General features: G+C 35.2%; 1 long non-coding RNA gene across 1 annotated transcript; it reads left to right on the top strand.

Annotated features, from left to right (window-relative positions):
• Positions 1 to 17,267: 17,267 nt before the first annotated feature.
• Positions 17,268 to 18,404, top strand: LOC141602471 (uncharacterized). Its single transcript, XR_012524462.1, has 5 exons — positions 17,268 to 17,311; positions 17,424 to 17,578; positions 17,679 to 17,748; positions 17,860 to 18,006; positions 18,289 to 18,404. It is a non-coding gene; the product is annotated as an uncharacterized LOC141602471 (long non-coding RNA).
• The last annotated feature ends 319 nt before the right edge of the window (positions 18,405 to 18,723 follow it).

The raw sequence follows: 18,723 nt of genomic DNA, 5'->3' as shown, positions 1-18,723 counted from the left end.
CCGACATGACAGAGCGGCTCATCCTGAAGAATGATCTGCGTCGGGGGAATCCATCTTTTCGGCACCCCACTCTTGTCCACCTCAAAGAGCCTCATTGCCAGCCTCTCATCCTCCTTGAGATAGACACTGCTGGCATCCATTTTGAGCTTCTTCCGGGAGACCCATCTGTCGTGCTCCGCCTGAGTCTCACACCGCAAGTTAACTCGGTGCTGGAAAGAGCAGGGCAGCGGATAGTCATCCGGCACCTTAACGTACACCCACCGACCTTGCCAGTCCTTGCAAGAAGAAAGTTTGTCAACAGAGACATAACCCGGCTCCATTTGCACATTGTGCCATCCGACGCGGCCAGAAAATGGTTTGAGATGGTGAAGCCGGCGGAATAAATTCACCGTTGGGGCCTCTCCCTTGAAGAGACAGAGCCAGACAAAGCCGATTATGGTCCTCATAGCCAACGGGTGCAGTTGGGCAACGGCAACGTTCATGGCTCTAATAATGGCCATAACGTACCCATTCAGCGGAAACCGGAGCCCATACTCCAAATGCCGCATATATACGCCGGTGTGGCCCGGTGGAGGGCAACAGACGGCCTGACCCTCCTCAGGGATAACAATTTTGTATCCCCTACCGAAGAAAAAATGGCCCTCGAAAAATTTCTCGCTTTGAACAATCGGCGAGCTTATGAGTCCAAGCACGGTCAAGACGGACCTTACAGGCGTCGCCGTGATCCAGGACGTACTGTCTCCCCTCATTAGGACGAGACCTCTCCGCACCGTCACCAAAGTCATCACCCAAATCACCAAAGGAATCAGAGTCCTCCCATTCCTCAAGAATTTGAGGATCAACTTCAGGAGAAGGAGACCTAGGGCCCCCCGACGCGGGTTTACTAGGTCCAGCATCAGCGGAAGACATGTTCACAACAAATTACTAACGAAATAAGAAGTAAAAATTTATTTGTTTACCTCGAAGAAAAACACTCGCCGGATCAAATACTCGGAAGATTGGAAGAAAATGAAGCCCTTGAAAGTTTAGAAAGATGAAGATTTTGGAGAAAATTTAAGAAAATGAAATTGGTGGCCAAAATCACGGAAGAACTGCCCTATTTATAGGAAAAAGCCCATGAAGAAGGACCAATCAGGGCACAGCCCATGAAGCGTCAACCAATCAACGAACAGACACGTGTCAGACATGCAACCACGGAATGTCAATCGTTGCAACAGTTGAATGTCAATCAATGCAATAGTGACCAAGCGTCTTCAACACGCCCATTCACATCTCTTCGCCTATTCACCTTCCTCAACAAATTCCTAGGTACCTGCTCTCCGCCGGCCACATGATCAACCAAGCTAGGAAGCACCGGCCGGGGGCAATCAAAAACAACCGGCACTCTCAGCCCTGGTCTCGGCCAAGCGTCACATTCTTTTCCACATCGTATGCCCTTTACGCATCCATGTGGAGGGGGGATATGGTACGGCCTAACAAGAACCACGCCGATGCATCAGAAGGAGCCGATGCAGAAATTTTTTGCAAAAATACTTACGCAGAATATACGCTCAACATACATCGGAGCCGCCCATACCACGGCATAGACTACGCTGGGGGCAAATTGATGGGGCATATTCTGCACCGCTGACCTGGTCAACATATTGAGCAAGGTCAAAGGTATCCACAGCAAAGTCAACGACTTAGACAGCCTAGCCGATGCAGCCCATCGGCCTGTCACCTGGGTCTCGGCCAGGCAACTAGCCAGCCGGGGCACATATCCGCGTACTCATATCCAAGACCCCTCGGCCGGCCTGCCATAGGTCCATCGGCCGAGGGTAGAACGGTCTTTCCGCCTGCTAGCCACTTGGCCACTTGGCCACTACGTGACAAAAGGTGAAAGTCTATAAATACTCCTCAACCTTCATTGAGGAAAGGATTCACAAAATTGACCTAATAACCACTATTCATCTGGTAATATCTTCCTTATCTCTCTACAATACACTCTTAGCCAAGTTATAACAACTTCTCTCTAAGTTTACTGACTTGAGCGTCGGAGTGAGTACGCTCGGCCAAAGCCGAGCCCTCAGTTTGTTCATCGTTTCAGGAGACCGCAAGGAGGATTCAAGCAAAGACATCGTTCTACGAGCTACGAGTGGTAACAAATATCTGCTCTGGAATTAAACCCGGAACAAACATGATTATTGGAATATTTTTAATATTTTTACTAATTTAATATAATCAGCAACTCTCCTATAGGAGCGTCTTATAGCATAGGACGGCCCAATAGAAGATTAGCCCAACAAAAAGGAATTAAACCAAACAAAAAATAGACTATAGCATAGGACGGCCCAATAGAAGAATAGTTTAGAAGATTTGTATGTAAGTTCATTAAGTATGTAACTAGTGTAGATCCCGCGCAAATGCGCGGTATTTTAGATAATAATTTACAAAGACGTTAAATATTATAGCTTGGTAACATGCTTAAGCGATATAATAGAGAAAATTAGATAGTTTTCATATTAGATAAGATTGATGTTTTAACTGTACTTAATCATATAAATTACTTCACTATTACGTATAATAAAATTATACTATTACATTACCCAAAAGAATAACCTCAAGTAAAGACTTAATTATATAATAAAAATAGAAAATTGGCAAAATGAGATAGTCAACTTGTAGAGTTGTAGTACCTTTGTATCAAAAGACAGGAAAATAGAATTATGAAGAAAAAAATTATGCATAATATTTTATCTCATTAATGTGTTTTTATTACAAATTAAAAATTAGTAGTAGTATCTCCTATTTATGGTTTAGAATTAATATGATATAATGTGAGAAGTGATGAACAATCATAAAGCATTTCACTTAGGCGATATTACTATGATATAATGTGAGAAGCAAGGACCAATCATTAAAAATTTCACTTAGGCGGGAAAAATTTAGAGAGCTCTTATTCTTTTAGTAGGAAAAAAATAGGATTCTTCCACATGTCACTTCTATTAGTAATATTAAATTGTTCCATGTCGAAATTTTATTAGTGATGTATAGAAGAATATATACACTGAGTGTAACCGTATCATCTCCGAGTGTGTTTCAGTGGTCCAAATTATAATGAGGTAATTTGTTTAGACCCCGTTACAGATTTTAAATTGAGCCGGTGGACATATTTTTTAGCCGAACTTCTTATCATAAAATGTCAATAAGTTTTTATCGTAAAATTATTTAAGGAAAAAAAAAAAGAATTTCCGTATCATAAAAAGATTGGAAATAAATTTGTAGGGAATGTAATATATTGAATCTTGTAAATATTTACATGTAAAAATTATGTCCATTTATAACTCATCATACCTATAATATATGCTACAAATACTTAGCTCAATTTAGGAAATATTTTTTGGGCGGGAAAAATAGGATTTTCACCTATTCATTTAGTAAATAGGGGATGTTACTCCTCCTCTAATTTTATCAGTTAATAGGACTTTTAATTTAATTACTTGTAACTTTAGTTTTACAACTTAAGTGTTATGAGAGTGTGTGATAATTTAGTGTTTTAATTTAAAAACTCAATGGGTTGAGAGAAGGTTTGTAGGGAGAGGAGGCGTGGAATACGGCCGTCGCTCACGACTGATTGGGGAGCCAGATGGTTGAGCGGTTGTCGTTCCTGAATGATTTTTGGCATTGATTTGGTGGCTTTAAGGTGGAGGACATGGACGGTGGCTTAGTGTCCATGACACAAGGGAGAGCAAAGATTAGAGCGGAGTGACTAGTGAGTGAGTTTGGGCTGGGTTATAATTGGGCTTGTCTTTTTGTAAATGGCAGGGACAAAGGGAGTATAAATGAATGAAATTTATTTTTTGGGTGAAACCCGGGGCATGTAACAGGGTCAATTATTTCTTATAGGAAAACGTATCTAATACTTGATTCTACAAAATATCCAAGTTCTATATTATTCCGGTTTTCGAATAATTGTCAATTGGAGGTTTCGATCATCCTATTGCCTCCAAGTACCAACAATTACTTGTAGTCAAAGTTATACTCCTTGCGTCCCATGGTAATCTTCCTAATTTGACTTATAAAGTTTAGATTTGTTGGTCATATTGATCACAAGGACATTTAAATGCATTCGGGTTTCTTATGTCAAAATTGTTTTGAGCTCGGAATCGATAAAATGTACGTAGGAGAAAACGGAGTGTACGCTCATATTAAAAATGAGTGATGATTTTCGCAATACACATTTTACTCATCGCAGTACACTATTGACAATTATACTTCTCTCATTTCTCCTCCCATTTTATCTCTCTTATTTCTCTCTGATCTATTCTCGCTAATTTCAGATACTCATTCTCCTCTAATAAACACATACTACGTTGACAATTATTTAAATAACTGTATTGCACAACTTTATTAATATACTACGGTTTGGGTACGGTCAGTTCACCGGGAGGATCGCCCTCCCAATTCGAGTTTTACAATTATTTTACGTAAATTAGTATGTACTACGATGATAAATTTACCTAATATCTGTATAAATATATTACGTTGATTTCTATGTAGTGCACAAAATATACGCTAACATCAACCATTAACGATGTATAAAAAATCACTAATTTAACTACCAAAGCACACTATCTATGTACTACATCGTTAATAGTTTTGCAGTTAAACTAATGATTTTTTGTTAGAGATGCTAAAATCAACAATTAAAGATGCTAGAAACCCTATCTTCATACGAAGTACTTGATTAACGAAGCAGATCTTCTGAAAATTCCTCCTGCAACAAGACTTATACATAACTTTCCTAATTCCTAAGCAAACAAATAAGACTGATAATTGTCTCGTTTCGATGAATGAAGGTGTTGAGGAAGCTATTGATGATGATGATGATAATGTTGATGATAATGTTGATGATAAAGAATTTGATTTGGTGAAGAATACAGAGATACATAAACCCTAATTATTAAAAAAAGATACAGAATTATAAGAAGAGTAGATCTCCTGAGAGACGGTCTCTTAGTAAGCTTTATTGAGAGATCATTGTACAATTTTAAAAAAAAGTGGTACTAAAGGTAATAAAATAGGTACAAATCATGATTAATAAAAAAATGGGTACATTGATTATGTAAATAGGTACGAAATTACTATGTCACGATCAATAATAAAAAGGGTACAAAATACAAATAAAAGGGTACGAAAGATTGGTCTCTCAATAACTTAGTGAGAGACCGTCTCTCCAAAGTTTTAGTGCTATAAGAAAGAGTCAATTTAGTTATCAGTAATGAATTAGTGAATCAAATACATGTTTATATTTGAATAATCACAAATGAATAATTTGGAAGAGGTTAAAGAAAATTAAGGATGTAACAATAGAGAGAATTAGAGAAAATTAGGCTTTATGTTTTTTAGTCAAGGGTAGAAAAATGGAAAATTTGGTACAAAATGTACTGAAATGAGTAAAACTAGTTTTTGAACCCGTGCACTGCACGGGTGGCAACGGAAAATATTATTAAAGGTAAAAGTTTACGTATTTTTTGAATTTTGTAAATAACTAAATTTTAGAAAATTTTACTTTGTCTATACCCATACACTTTTGATAAGTTTATGTCGACTAATTTTATTCGAGGTACTCTACTTTTTAACTTATGAGAGATAAAATCTAAAAATTGGATTAAAAAATTACAGTAGTATTCATAACTTTTTTAGTACGAAATGTACATTTAATTTTACTAATTGTTGTACTCTTCTTATTCCCTCTCCCACCTACCAGCTCCTGGACGCCTGGAAGCGTTCACCATCACTGACGGACTACCTCGAGACCCACCATTAATCCTCCATCGCAGTGGTGACCGCACCCGACACCTCAGACCTGAGACCACGACGTCCCTCTCAACCCATGTCTTCCCCCTCCATTAACCACCATTCTGCAATCTGTATTATATGTCCTCGAACTACCCTACCCACTCTTGCCTCCACCATCATGTACGTCTCGTACCTCCAGCATAACCACCATCCCGACCACACCTCAAGTGTGACCTCTCACCTTTCTCGCTCGTAACCTTATGCAACTCCCACCCCATCATTACCTACCCATCTCGACCTCTCCCCTACCACGACATGCCACCATCAACACCGCCCATTCATTCGCCTTTCAAATCATGAAATACTAATTTTTTATTTCTTTGCTTTTGTTTATCGAGTCATATGTTAACATTTCCCTCCTAACATTGTAAATCATTTTGTCATGCAACTCACTAATTTGAGATAATTTAGAATGAGAGATATTGAAATGGATAAAGTATTTTTTGCTAACACCTTATTTACTCATTAACTTTCAAAACTCATAATATCACGCCTTCGTTGTTAGATAATTTAGTAAAGTCGCTCCAACTTACATAAATTGAAAATAATGCTATCTAAATTGAATATTTGATAACTCTATATTATCTATTGCTCATGATCTGATATATGTTATAAAATTACCTGAGAAATTTTAGCTAATTTATATTTTTTTTCTAAAACTCAATATCAAAATAAAGTAAGATTGTTTCAAGGTAATAAAATATTGTCTTCCGCTTCTTTCGTTAAATGATAATATTATATGTATGTAACAAACTTACTCATTTTAGTAACAAACTTACTCATTTTATGTAACAAACTTACTCATTTTAGTAACAAACTTACTCATGATAATATTATATGTATGTAACAAACTTCTTTCGTTAAATTTATACTTTAATTTAGAGAAAGAATCAAAATTTATATTATATGTAACAAACTTACTCATTTTAGTAATTTATAAGATGCGATTTTAACAATGTCTCATTGCCTTGCTTGTAAGGAAAGATTATTAGTTGTTAAAAAAACCTCAAAAAAATGTTGATTTAAGAAAATATACACATTTTTATTATTTCGTGAGAAGTATTAAAATCAAAAGTAAATAATTTTTTTCCTATTACATAGAGGTAAATAATTATGATTCTTTGTTACCAATTGCCTCCCCCCACCCCCCCCCCCCCCTCCCCACCCCCACACACACACTATTTCCACTATCATCCCTTCTACTCCCATTTTATCAATCTATGATGGTTGATTATTTTGAGGGCATTGCTTTGTATAATTTGTTTAAAAAATCACTATCTTGTACTCCCTCCGATCCAGATAGATGTAAATTAAACATAAGTAAAAAATGGTTATTTAAGAAAAAGGTGGAAAAGTGAGGGTTAAAGTAGGAAATATTGATTGGGGCCACATGAGTTTAGGTGGATTAAATAAATAGTTGGTGAGCGGGTAGGTGGATGGTAAAGTTGTAAATAGGTAGTGGATGTAAGGGTAATTTAGTTATTTTTCATGCCAAATTTATGGTATGTTACCATTGGTGTGGTTCATCTATTTTAGGTAAGTGTTACCAACTGTCTGGATCGGAGGGAGTAGCTGTTAATTTAATTTTGATATTTGTAGTTTGTCATAGTCGTTAATTTGATTCACCGCTACTTTTAGGACCTTCATTTTTGTCGGTTATGCATTTCATCTTCACTTACTCTTCTAAGGTAATTTTATCCTAATACACTCTAATTAAGTAAAGGGTTTCAACTTAATTGATGTTCATTAACTTAAATTAGTCCGTTTTATTCGGTCATCCCAATTTAACTGTTTGATCCTTGTTTTTTTTTCTTTCTATTTTGTGTTTTTAAAGGATGGAGTATAAAAAGATATACTGAAAATATTAAGATATTAAGGTAAAATTTCCATCAAGACATGATAGTGTTAAAATTTAAGAGGGAGAGTTAAGTTGATTAGGCTTTTACCTATTGTGCCCTTCCTAGCTGGTTATCTTGGGTATAGCTAAGTATAGCTATTCGTAGCTAAGAATGGGTTTCTGAACCCAACATGAGTAAGAGATCGTCCTCAAACTTTTTAATCGTAGCGAAACAATGAGCTAATTAAAAGGAACTACGTCATCTTATACTTCATTGATAAGTTAGTAATTGATCGTGATGAAGTAGTCATTATTATCCGAGGGATATATACTGCGGCTCCCATGTTGAATTGCAACTAACCTGAAATGATGATATCCTCGTAGTCTTACCTACGGATACGTACAATTTCATAGATCAATTATCAAAAGCCTTGTAAGAACCCAAACAACTTGATAGATAATATCTATCTTTTTTTTTTGACAGCTGACAAGAAAGATTCACATGCCACCCTAAAACCAAATTTCAAATAAAGAACCGAGACTAAAGAGTTCACATTTCGGTCACAAATAATCAAATCTCATTCGAATGCTCTTTAGATTGGATAGTTGCCATATTTTCCATACTATTTGTTAAAGTAAAATGGGTATGCAATTATGCATCACAAGATCTCCTTATTTTTGGCTAGATAAAATGGACTAATCTATTCTTTTTCTATAGATAATTGTTGAAATGTACCAATTGATTATTATAAGAATCTTCTAGTTATGTATGTCCTAAATAAAACGATATCGTCTTATTGAAAGATTTTTGGCAAATGTTAACCAATATCACTAATGTGATTGTTATTTTCATTTATGAGTTGATTATAATTTATCGTGACCTTGATTTTTGACATGACATTGAGAAATTATAATAGCGGCATGACATTAACGAAACCTTTATAATATTGACATATAATTAATTAGTTATTGTTTTAATATATGTTCCGTATATAAAAAAATTATGGTAGTTCTTTAATAATTAATATAATCAATCATTATAATATATGTCATATTACCATTACAAATTTAACTCTAGAGAAGAAGGAATCACAGTAGACGTATAATTCTATAGCCAAAAGTTGAACTAACATGTAGCATACAAAGCAAATAACTAATTTAGAAATTATTGCCTATGCTTCCTCAGATTTCGCTCACATGCTATGATGATTAATGAATAATGACTCTCAAGAAATGACAGATTTACATATTTGAAGGATGTTAATCATTGACGTGATTACGTTTCCTTATTTACTCCGTAATTTTTTGATAGAAATACTCCATAATTGGTTGTTGCTTAATAAGTATCTTTAATTAGTTGTAGAATCTTTGAGTTTGTTATTCCATTTTCGTAATTAATTTCATAATCTTTATTTGATTTTTTTCTTATTTAATTATTTTGTTGAAATAGTAACTGACATGTGGCAAATTTATATAATAGCGACACGTGGCAACATATAAGGCAACCGGTTGTTGCTTTAATATAATATATGATGTGTACTGCGAAAATAATTTTCGTTAAAAATATTTAAAAAAATATAAAGGTGGAGTTTTATGGTGGATTAGTGTGAGGTATTGATGACATTTTTGTAAATATAGATTTTAAATAAGGAATAGAATGATCATTTTCTTAGCTAAATAATGAAATATGTAAAGTGGAGTTGAATGGACGAAAAAGAAATATTTGCAAAGTGGAGTTGAGTTGAGTGAGTATATACTCAGAATGTGTAAAACAGTCCAGATAAACATTTACATTTTCGTTTTTGACGTCTTACAAATTCCTAATACTACTTTTGCTGATCTTCTTGAGAAGTTTGCTGAGAGGTGTCGTCTTGATGGGTCTTACTTTTTGTGTCAGCTAAGTAACACAAGGAAGGTGGCTAATATGCTGAAAAAAGTTACGGGTTTATCCTTAGAAGATCGCTATAATTTCTGCTTTGCCCCGGTCAATATTCGGGATCCAAAGGCAATGTATCATCTCTTGCGATTTGCTTCATCATATAGCCACAAGCTGCCCGTGAACATAGCTATGGGCATCCCTAAGGGTTCTGCTAGAAATGATACGGAGCTTTTGGATCTTGAGACAAAGCACCAGGTTTGTTCTATGTACATGTGGCTGTCAAATCACTTTAAAGAGGAGAGCTTTCCTTATAAGCAGCGAGCCGAGTCTATGGCATCAAATATTGCGGAATTACTTGGAGAATCTTTGGGTAAAGCATCCTGGAAACCAGAATCTAGAGTTGTTGGTAAAAAAAAACCTGAGGAGAAGAAAAAAGGTTATGAAATACCAGTCAATTATTAAAGTATTCGACAAGTAAGTTTTACTGAGCTAACTCCTATTATTTGACTAGCATGAAATGCCACTCCTTTCTTCTGTCAAAAAAAAAAAAAAAAAAAAAAAAAAAAAAAAAGAAATGCCACTCCTTTCTGTAGACTGTGTGTTTGTGTTTGTTCAAATTCGGTGTTACACACTAGACATTTTTACGACTAGATTTGAAAAATATGTGAACCCATTGTTCATTCTTATTCAATTTTACCTTTCAGTGAGTACTACTGTGGCGTCAACTGTCTAGTAGTGGCCTGATATAATATGATATAATAACATTCTGAAAGTTAATAGCCTTGGTTTAGAAAGTCACTAGCTTAGCACTCCTGCAAATTGCATGGACATATTTAAAAAATATTTAGAATATGGATAACATTTTATTATTTGAATGTACGACATATTAACAATCGTCAGTGGTACTCACTCAAAAATGGCTATAATAAAATTGTGACAAATAAATGATTAGACTACTTGTACCCTCCTACAGTATTATATTTTTTAGGTTCTGTTAAACATTCATTAATTGGTAAATTTAAACGACTCGTAAAGTCTTAATTGTGAAAACCCGTCTACACCTGTAACTCATAAGGTTTACACATGTGTCTCACACCTTCACAAAAGTATTCATTGGCCACCACCATAAACAATGTCAAAGGAACATGATTATTCTGTTAGTAGAATACTAAAGTGACTAAAGGAAAACACTACAACTTTCGAATAAAGACTATACATCACAGTAAACACAGTGTTGGCTACATGGGTCTAATTTCCGGGGACGGTACCAGGAATTCAAATCCTTTGTCCTTATCCAGGAACCCTTTTAACCATTTTGCCGTCAGTCGTAAACATTTTACTATTCTAACCGGATGCTTCATTTGAGGGATGAGTTAAATTGTTAAAAAAAAGGAAATAGAACCATAATCGAATATACAACCATAGTTTATTCTAACCTATTCAGCTGATCATACACTTCATGTCCTAGTTTACATTCAGTTTAGCCATGTAAATGGTATTTAGTTATGACAATAGTAATCTTATAAGCTTGATAAATGAAATCATTTTAGCCTGTTTCATAATTTAAACACATTACCTTAATGTAAACCCACTTTGCTCAAAAAATCTAAAGCCTTTACTGATAAAAAAAATGTACGTAAATACATTCATCATTCTCTAGACTCCTATAAACTCTCCATTCTGCCATCTTAGTAACAGAGTGTAAGTAAATACTCTGCAGTACATAATGTTCAAAATAGTGGAGTAATGGTCTCTTAATAACTTTTTAAAAGATCGTCTCTCCCAAGACTTTGTGTATACTCCCTCCCAGTCACTATATTGTTCCCATTTGATATGGGCACAATACTTAAGGAAAAGTATTAAAATAGGAGTAAAAGAGTTGTGTGGGGTTGGTGATAGGAGAGAGAGATGAATTATTAGTAGTTAAATAAAGAATTGTGGGGCCAAAACATAAAGGAAAGTAATAAAATAGGAGTAAAAGTATTGTGTGGGGTTTGGTGATAGGAGAGAGGAATGAATAAAATAAGAGTAAAAGTTACCAAAAAAGAAAATGGGAACATTAGTTGAATAATCCGTTTTGGGAAAGTGGGAACATTATAGTGACTGAGAAGGAGTATTATTTTACTTGAATAACTCATCCTACTATTACAGAATACAGAGTGTAAACATACGGATAGTTCTACATCAAACACATTACAACTAATAGCACCACTGTTTTTCAATTGATAAGTTTGTGGCTGAAATGTGTGTTAGTGTGTAAACAATATAAGGGGCATAAGTAAAACGGAACTATCAAGTGCTCCGTATAATTTGGAAAATACAATATTGCTCTAGCGTAATACATACGTGTACCATGTATTAATCAATCTAAAAATGCAACATTGAATTGAGCCTAAGGCATTTATATCTGCATGTATATCAGTATATGTATACACGAAAGCAAGCGGTAGTGTTAGCACCATCAGAAAAAGGAAGGTTACTATTTCATTTACTCCTAAATATCACCAGAATTGTCAAAAGCTTTAAGGATATCAGTAAAGTGGAAAGCTGTGAATATCCGACATCGTTCGGACTACTGACTAAGTGACAAAGAATGGCAAGACGCCTTAAAGGAGGCAAGCCAATGGCAGCCTTCACAACTTAGAGAGCTATCCATCAAGAGGACATCGAGAGGAAGAAAAGAAAACTCTTATGTCATCCAGAACATTGAGCTAATGGAGGAAGCCAAAAAGTTATATACCCTGATTCAAGCCGAGAAAACACTTCTTAGGTACTGGAAGACGCCGAAAGACAGTGTGACAATATGCCACTTCCAAAATTTAACGATTTGATGGCCAAATGTTTTTATACAAGACCATCTCAACACGAATAAGGTCAAAGGAACTCATAGCATGCAATCACAAATCCAATCTCTTAAAGAGTAAGTAGTGACAGTTTTAGAAAAAAAAATAAAATTTAATTTTCTTAAGTTAGGTATGGCACGATACTACGACCTGAAGGAAAGACAGCTCCCAACAGATTTGGCCGATTGAATTATTCAACAATCTACGTGTAACATAGGGAAAAAAACCAAGGTTGCTGAACTTCTTATATGTGACAAGGCACCGATGAACCACATATTTGCTTTTGAAGCACTTGATTGTACAATGTGATCGAGACTAGCAAATTCTAAGCACTTTGGAGGGAATGTGAGTTTATTTGGCGGACACTTCCGACAGATATTTTAAGCGTCTCTTAATAGATCCTACATATGGGACGAATGCACAATATAGAGACTTGAGAAGATCACGAGAGTTTCAGAGTGTAACACTGACCCAGGTAAACAAGCAAGAAACCAAATATTCAATGATTTGTTGCTAGGTATGGGTGATGGGACACTGGAGGCCAAGGCGGAACAAAATGACAATGAATAAACATGTACATTGGTAACCAAGGAACATTTACAAATGCAGTAGTAACTGACCAAATAAACCCAGATTGTACAAATTTAACACATATAAAAGAACAAGAATTAGGTTCCATAAAAAGTTAAGTAGGTCATGATCCCTTTAATCTGCGAAAGTGTCATCTTTCTGTTAAATGACTAGAAATCTAACCACTTAGACTGAAGGTTAATTGTTACATTAAATTTCAACTTGATCCAGAACACTAGCTACTTAAGACGGGCAGCAAACAATATAAAGAATTGAAGAAATAATCATACAATAAAAGCAAAAACATCTTAGAGTTTACCAAATTCTTAACTACACACAACCCAAAAGTAGCCTAACCCGTTTGCCATTCTAATCTTGGTAGGGAGATATATAGCTACTCCCTCCATCCTACTAAATAGTTTACATTTTACTTTATTTCACTCTCACAAAATAAAGCAATGGTAAACTATTTATTCGGACAAATAGTTTAAGCAAATGTAAACTATTCACTGGGACGGAGGGAGTACTCAGGATCCGCATATAGTTATATATATATTGTCTAACAAACCCTATGATTATTGTTAGTTCGACATTCTTTCTTGAGAATTATGATATATAGTGCCATCTCTATAGTATAAAAGATGAGTTCTTTTGAGAGTTTTTATTGGTCCCTTAATTTATCGGAATTAAAAGCAACTTTTTGAAGATGGCCCCACCACTTACTAAGGGTTGATTTATTTAACCTCAATACAATTCTTTCTATTGAACATAATATAATAATATTAATAATAATAATAATAATTTTAGAAAAATATATATACGAAAAATATACATAGAATGTATATAATAAATATGAACATTATATTTCACCGAAAAAAAATATGAACATTATAATTTTAAAAAAAAAAATAGAAATGAAAAAATAAAACTAAAATTTGTATTGCTAAGATAAAATAATAGCGTATACGGATGCTCCAGGTCTTATGACTGATTTAAACAAATTATACAATCAAATCAGTAGCATCTCTAATAGAACGATGCTCTATTTTACTTTCATTATTAAACAAACGCTTTATGATTTACATCACTTAAAAAAAAAAAAAAGGAACATATTTTTAAGAAAAGTAAATAATGTAGCCCATAAACATGGGAGAAAAAAAAATAGTGCAAGTAATATTAAAAAAAGAGTCCACAAATTGCATAAAAATGGTATAAATAAAAATGGTATGAATATAGTTTCATCAAACCTCAAAATTGAATGGTGTACTTAAATTTTATCTTATAATCAGGACATGAAAATTGTACCAATAAGGGTAAATTGAAATCAATAATTTTTTGGAATTGATCTACCACAAACTTGCCTTACATTTATTTAACATCTTTTAATTCAATTATTATTTCAGCATATTACGTATTATTAGCATACTAACTAAAAGTCAACCCATGCATTTTTTTGCACGGGATTAAAACTAGTTGATATATAGATTTTGCTTGCTGTCAAAAAAAAAAAAAAAAAGATACATAGATTTTGCGATTTGTGGTCCACGTTACGTGCTTGCTTCCTGTGTAAACAATATAAGGGGCATAAGTAAAATGGAACTATCAAGTGCTCCGTATAATTTGGAAAATACAATATTGCTCTAGCGTAATACATACGTGTACCATGTATTAATCAATCTAAAAATGCAACATTGAATTGAGCCTAAGGCATTTATATCTGCATGTATATCAGTATATGTATACACGAAAGCAAGCGGTAGTGTTAGCACCATCAGAAAGTAAAACAACCAAAACATTATCAGTAAACATAATATACAAATTAAAAAAATCAAGTTATCAAACAATACGATAGTGCTGCAAAAGCATCATGGTACAACCCTATATGTATACAATTGATGCTATGAGTATTTTAGCAAATATTAAACACTAATTGATTGCGAATAACGTACGTAGTTACGTATACACTATACACCCAAGCCCTCTTGATTCTCAAAACTCTTATCAATATACAAATTTTATCAATAATATTTTTTTAATTTCTCTTTTATTTTTTTATTTTAAGGTGTTCAATAAAAATTGGAGTCACATTATTATTCATTCGTAATATAGTACTCCGTATTAATCAATCATGTTGCTATTGTTAGCTCGTTCGTGACTACCCCTAGGACTTGTTGTACGTGTGCAAGACACACTAACTATTCTCAATCATCAACTCCCATACCAAATTAAATCCCTATCCTTACCATTTAAAAAGCCCCAACTTAGGAACTGTAGCAATGAATAGTTGCAAATCAAGTCACACCCCTACCGTTGGATCCCCCTGGAAGATCTCCTCCCTCCATTTATCCTTTAACTCTCAGCCACAATCTAACCCTTTTACTCTGCCATTTCTCTTGACCGCTCTCCTCCGTCTTTGGTTTCTCGCACAAACTGATGATTTTACCCCAGCAAAACCTAGGTATTTATTTCTGTTACAAAATTACTAATCTTTGTTGATTGTTGTACACTTATTATTGCTTTCTTTTACCATTGTAAGTTGTTGTTGTGTTGTTAACGTGCTATTCTGTTCGATCCATTGTCATTCCCGCCTTCAGTTTTTAGTTTAGAAATTAGGAATTGTGAAATCGGCGTTTAATGTGCAGATAAGAATTATGATTTTAACATTTTCTGTGAAATGTGGTTGTTTTACTTCCCGATCTGCATCCCTCTTGTTTAATTATTGTTGTTATTGTTTTAATTTCTTTTGATTTGCCTGTTGTCACGGAATCGCTATTGCGATTGTGTATGATATTATTGTCGTTGTTATCATTCAGGTTGTTGTTGTTAATATATAGCTTTGGTGTTGAATTAGATTTCAGAAAATGTTATGTTTACGGGGTATGTCCAGTGTTTGTTTCTGCTGGGTAATGTCTGATTTGTTTGTTTAATTGATAGTGTCGTTAGTCAATTCGGGGTTTAAATGTTATGTTGAGCTTTCCCTGCTTAGTTAGTTTTATAATTCAATTTAGGATCTTTGAGTTTCAATGGCGTGTCATCATTGTGGACGGAGGTTACAGTTATTAAACAGTTGTTGTGTATGGTTAAAATGTTGCTTCTGACCTTTAGAATTATAGTGTGTTGTGGGGTTTGTTGATAATTATGTTCTGATTTGGTTTGAAGATAAAGTTAGTTGTTTATTTGTACGTACCGTTTAATTTACCGTGTTTAATTGTGGCTTCTTTTTCATGTTTGCTGATTTTTTTTATTGCTTAATTTTATTGTGCTTGGCCTTTTGAGAGTGCGGCTGCCTGGGATTTGGATGTGGCTCATAGATCACGGATTGCTGGTAGGGTGGTTCTCATCCTCCATCTCTTTCAGGGCTCTCTCTTAATAACTGCTTGATTGCATACATTACAAAAGGTATTTATTCTATTGATGCGCTTAGCTACTAGGAGGTTATTAGCTCTTACCAGTATAAAATAGGGTGGTTCATTTCACTCTACTCTTGAAGGTTATAAGCAGTTACAGCAGCAAGTTATTTAATGTATTTACGTATGCTTGCTCCGTTCCATGACTAATGTGGTTGTAGAATTTGTTGCCAGGTTCCACAAGCCGCACTTCAGTAGCCCGGCTTCAAAAATGCCTCTCCTTGAAGGTGCTTTATGCTTGACATCCCTGTTTTATTGTTTATAACGCAAATGCTCTCGTAACTTATAATGTTTCACCTCGTACGGGCCTGATGTCGTTCTGTTGTTGCGGTCTAACACCTACAGTACTTTAGCATCTCTTTTTTAAAAAAAAAAAAAAAAACCCGTCTAGCTGAAATTTAGGCTTGTTATTAGGGCCACGGGTTACGCCCTCCATTTACTCTTTCTTTTATTGTTAATTAATGGTATTTTCCTTAATTATTAATTTTGTACTTTTAATTAATAAAAAACAAACACGTATTTCCCGCTTCTTTGTTGTTTAGTGCTTCTTCATTTTTTTTTGGCCACTCTCCTATGTACCGTAATTTCTTAGCAACGCCAACTATGGCTTCATTTTATATTTAAGCCATACTTATTATGACTACTAATTTGTGTCCCCTGTTGTAATTGAAGGATGTTGCAGGATTCGCACCTTGTGTTTGGTGATTCTCATGCCTCTCTCCCTTGGAAGGTACCTTTTTTCTATGGTACTTATTTCCGCTAAACGCTTGTCAACAACTCTTTCTTCCATATTGAATTAAATGCTGGGCTTCGAAATGGTTATATTTCTGAGTTACGTCTTCGTTCATTCCAATTAATTACATGTGTTTGTACATTCCGGGTGGTTATATTCCCGGCTTTAGTAGGCCAACTTCCAACCTGCCTGTCCTTGAAGGTGCATTGCGCTTGCCCTCTCGGGTTTTTGTTTTAGCGTAACTGCTTTCTGACCTATTAATGTTTATTATTATACGGGTCTCTCATTCCTGTGGTTGTTGTTTCTGAAGCAGGGCTTATGGCCGTGGTCCCGCAGCTAGAGAAAGATACGATTTCCCTTACCAGACTGACGAAGGTTATTAGCATTGTGATTTCGTACTTCATGGGGTTCGAGTTGTGTCCATAGACCTGAGCTGGAATTGCTTTTTATGCTCCTGACAGGTTAAAGGTGCTATTAGTGGAAAAATGGTCCATTTTGACACAGTGAGCGGTTTGGTCTTTTAGTTTTTGGGGTGATCTAACTCGGCGTTTTAACTGTTTTCGTTTAGGATTTAAAAAAAAGCCTCGACTTTGAAGGATTCTCTACTGATTACCTTCTGGTTTACTTTGAACTATCAGGTGCGTGCTTATTCGTCCATTTCAACCCACTGCTCGTGTTGAATTGTTCATTGGGTTACTTGATTACGTGGTCGGGTCTCATTTTGTTACTTTTTTTTTAAATGTCCGTAGAGTACTGCTGGGGGAGTACTGCCGGGGGCTGCTACTTGGGATTGAATTTTGGAACATGGCCTACGCCTCCAGTTGTTTTTCCTTTCTCCGAAGGGTTCTTATCGGTGACAACGATGACTTTGTTGATGGTTTCCTTTGAACTATGAGGTGCGTGTTTACTTGTCCATTTCAACCCACTGCTCGTGTTGGATTGTTCATTTGGTTACTTGATTACGTGTCCGGGTCTCATTTTGTAACTTTATTTTAAAATAAAATGTGCTTAGAGTACTGCTGGTACTGCTATTTGGGATTGAAATTAGGATCATGGCCTAGGACTCCAGTTTTTTTTTTCTTTGTCCGAAAGGTTCTTAGCAGTGACAACAATGGCTTCGTTGATATTTAAACCATGCTTACTGTGAAATCTGAGTTGTGTCTCTGTTGTAGTTGCAGGATGTTTTCCTGCTCACGCCCTGGGTTTGGCGGTTCTCATGCTCCTTCTCCTTGGAGGTACCTTTTGTTTACTTGTTTTCGCTGAAGGCTTACGAGCTGCTTTGTCTTTGAAGATGTCTCTTCTAATATGTTGTGAATTGCTTGGCCTTCTGAATTACGTCTTCGTTTGTTCATTCCAATTCATTGCTCGTGTTGAATGACGTGTTGACCTAAATATGATAGGGGTTTATATTAATTTTTAGTATGGGGTTAAGACCTGCTCTCGGCTTGTACCTAATATGAAGGGAAATATTGTAGTGAATTGTAGTGTAGCGTCTAATGATATAGTGGGCATTCTTGTAGGTATTACGTCTAACTGTCAGATACTTGAGAATGCTTGAGTAGTTTTATCACACAATCTATGGCAGCCTAAAGGAAAATTTCATGGATCACAGT

Source organism: Silene latifolia, chromosome 9, assembly GCF_048544455.1.
Source record: "Silene latifolia isolate original U9 population chromosome 9, ASM4854445v1, whole genome shotgun sequence".
In the NCBI taxonomy this organism is placed as follows: Eukaryota; Viridiplantae; Streptophyta; class Magnoliopsida; order Caryophyllales; family Caryophyllaceae; genus Silene; species Silene latifolia.
The sequence above is the reverse complement of the archived record's forward strand: the minus strand, read 5'-3'. Positions and strand labels throughout refer to the sequence as shown.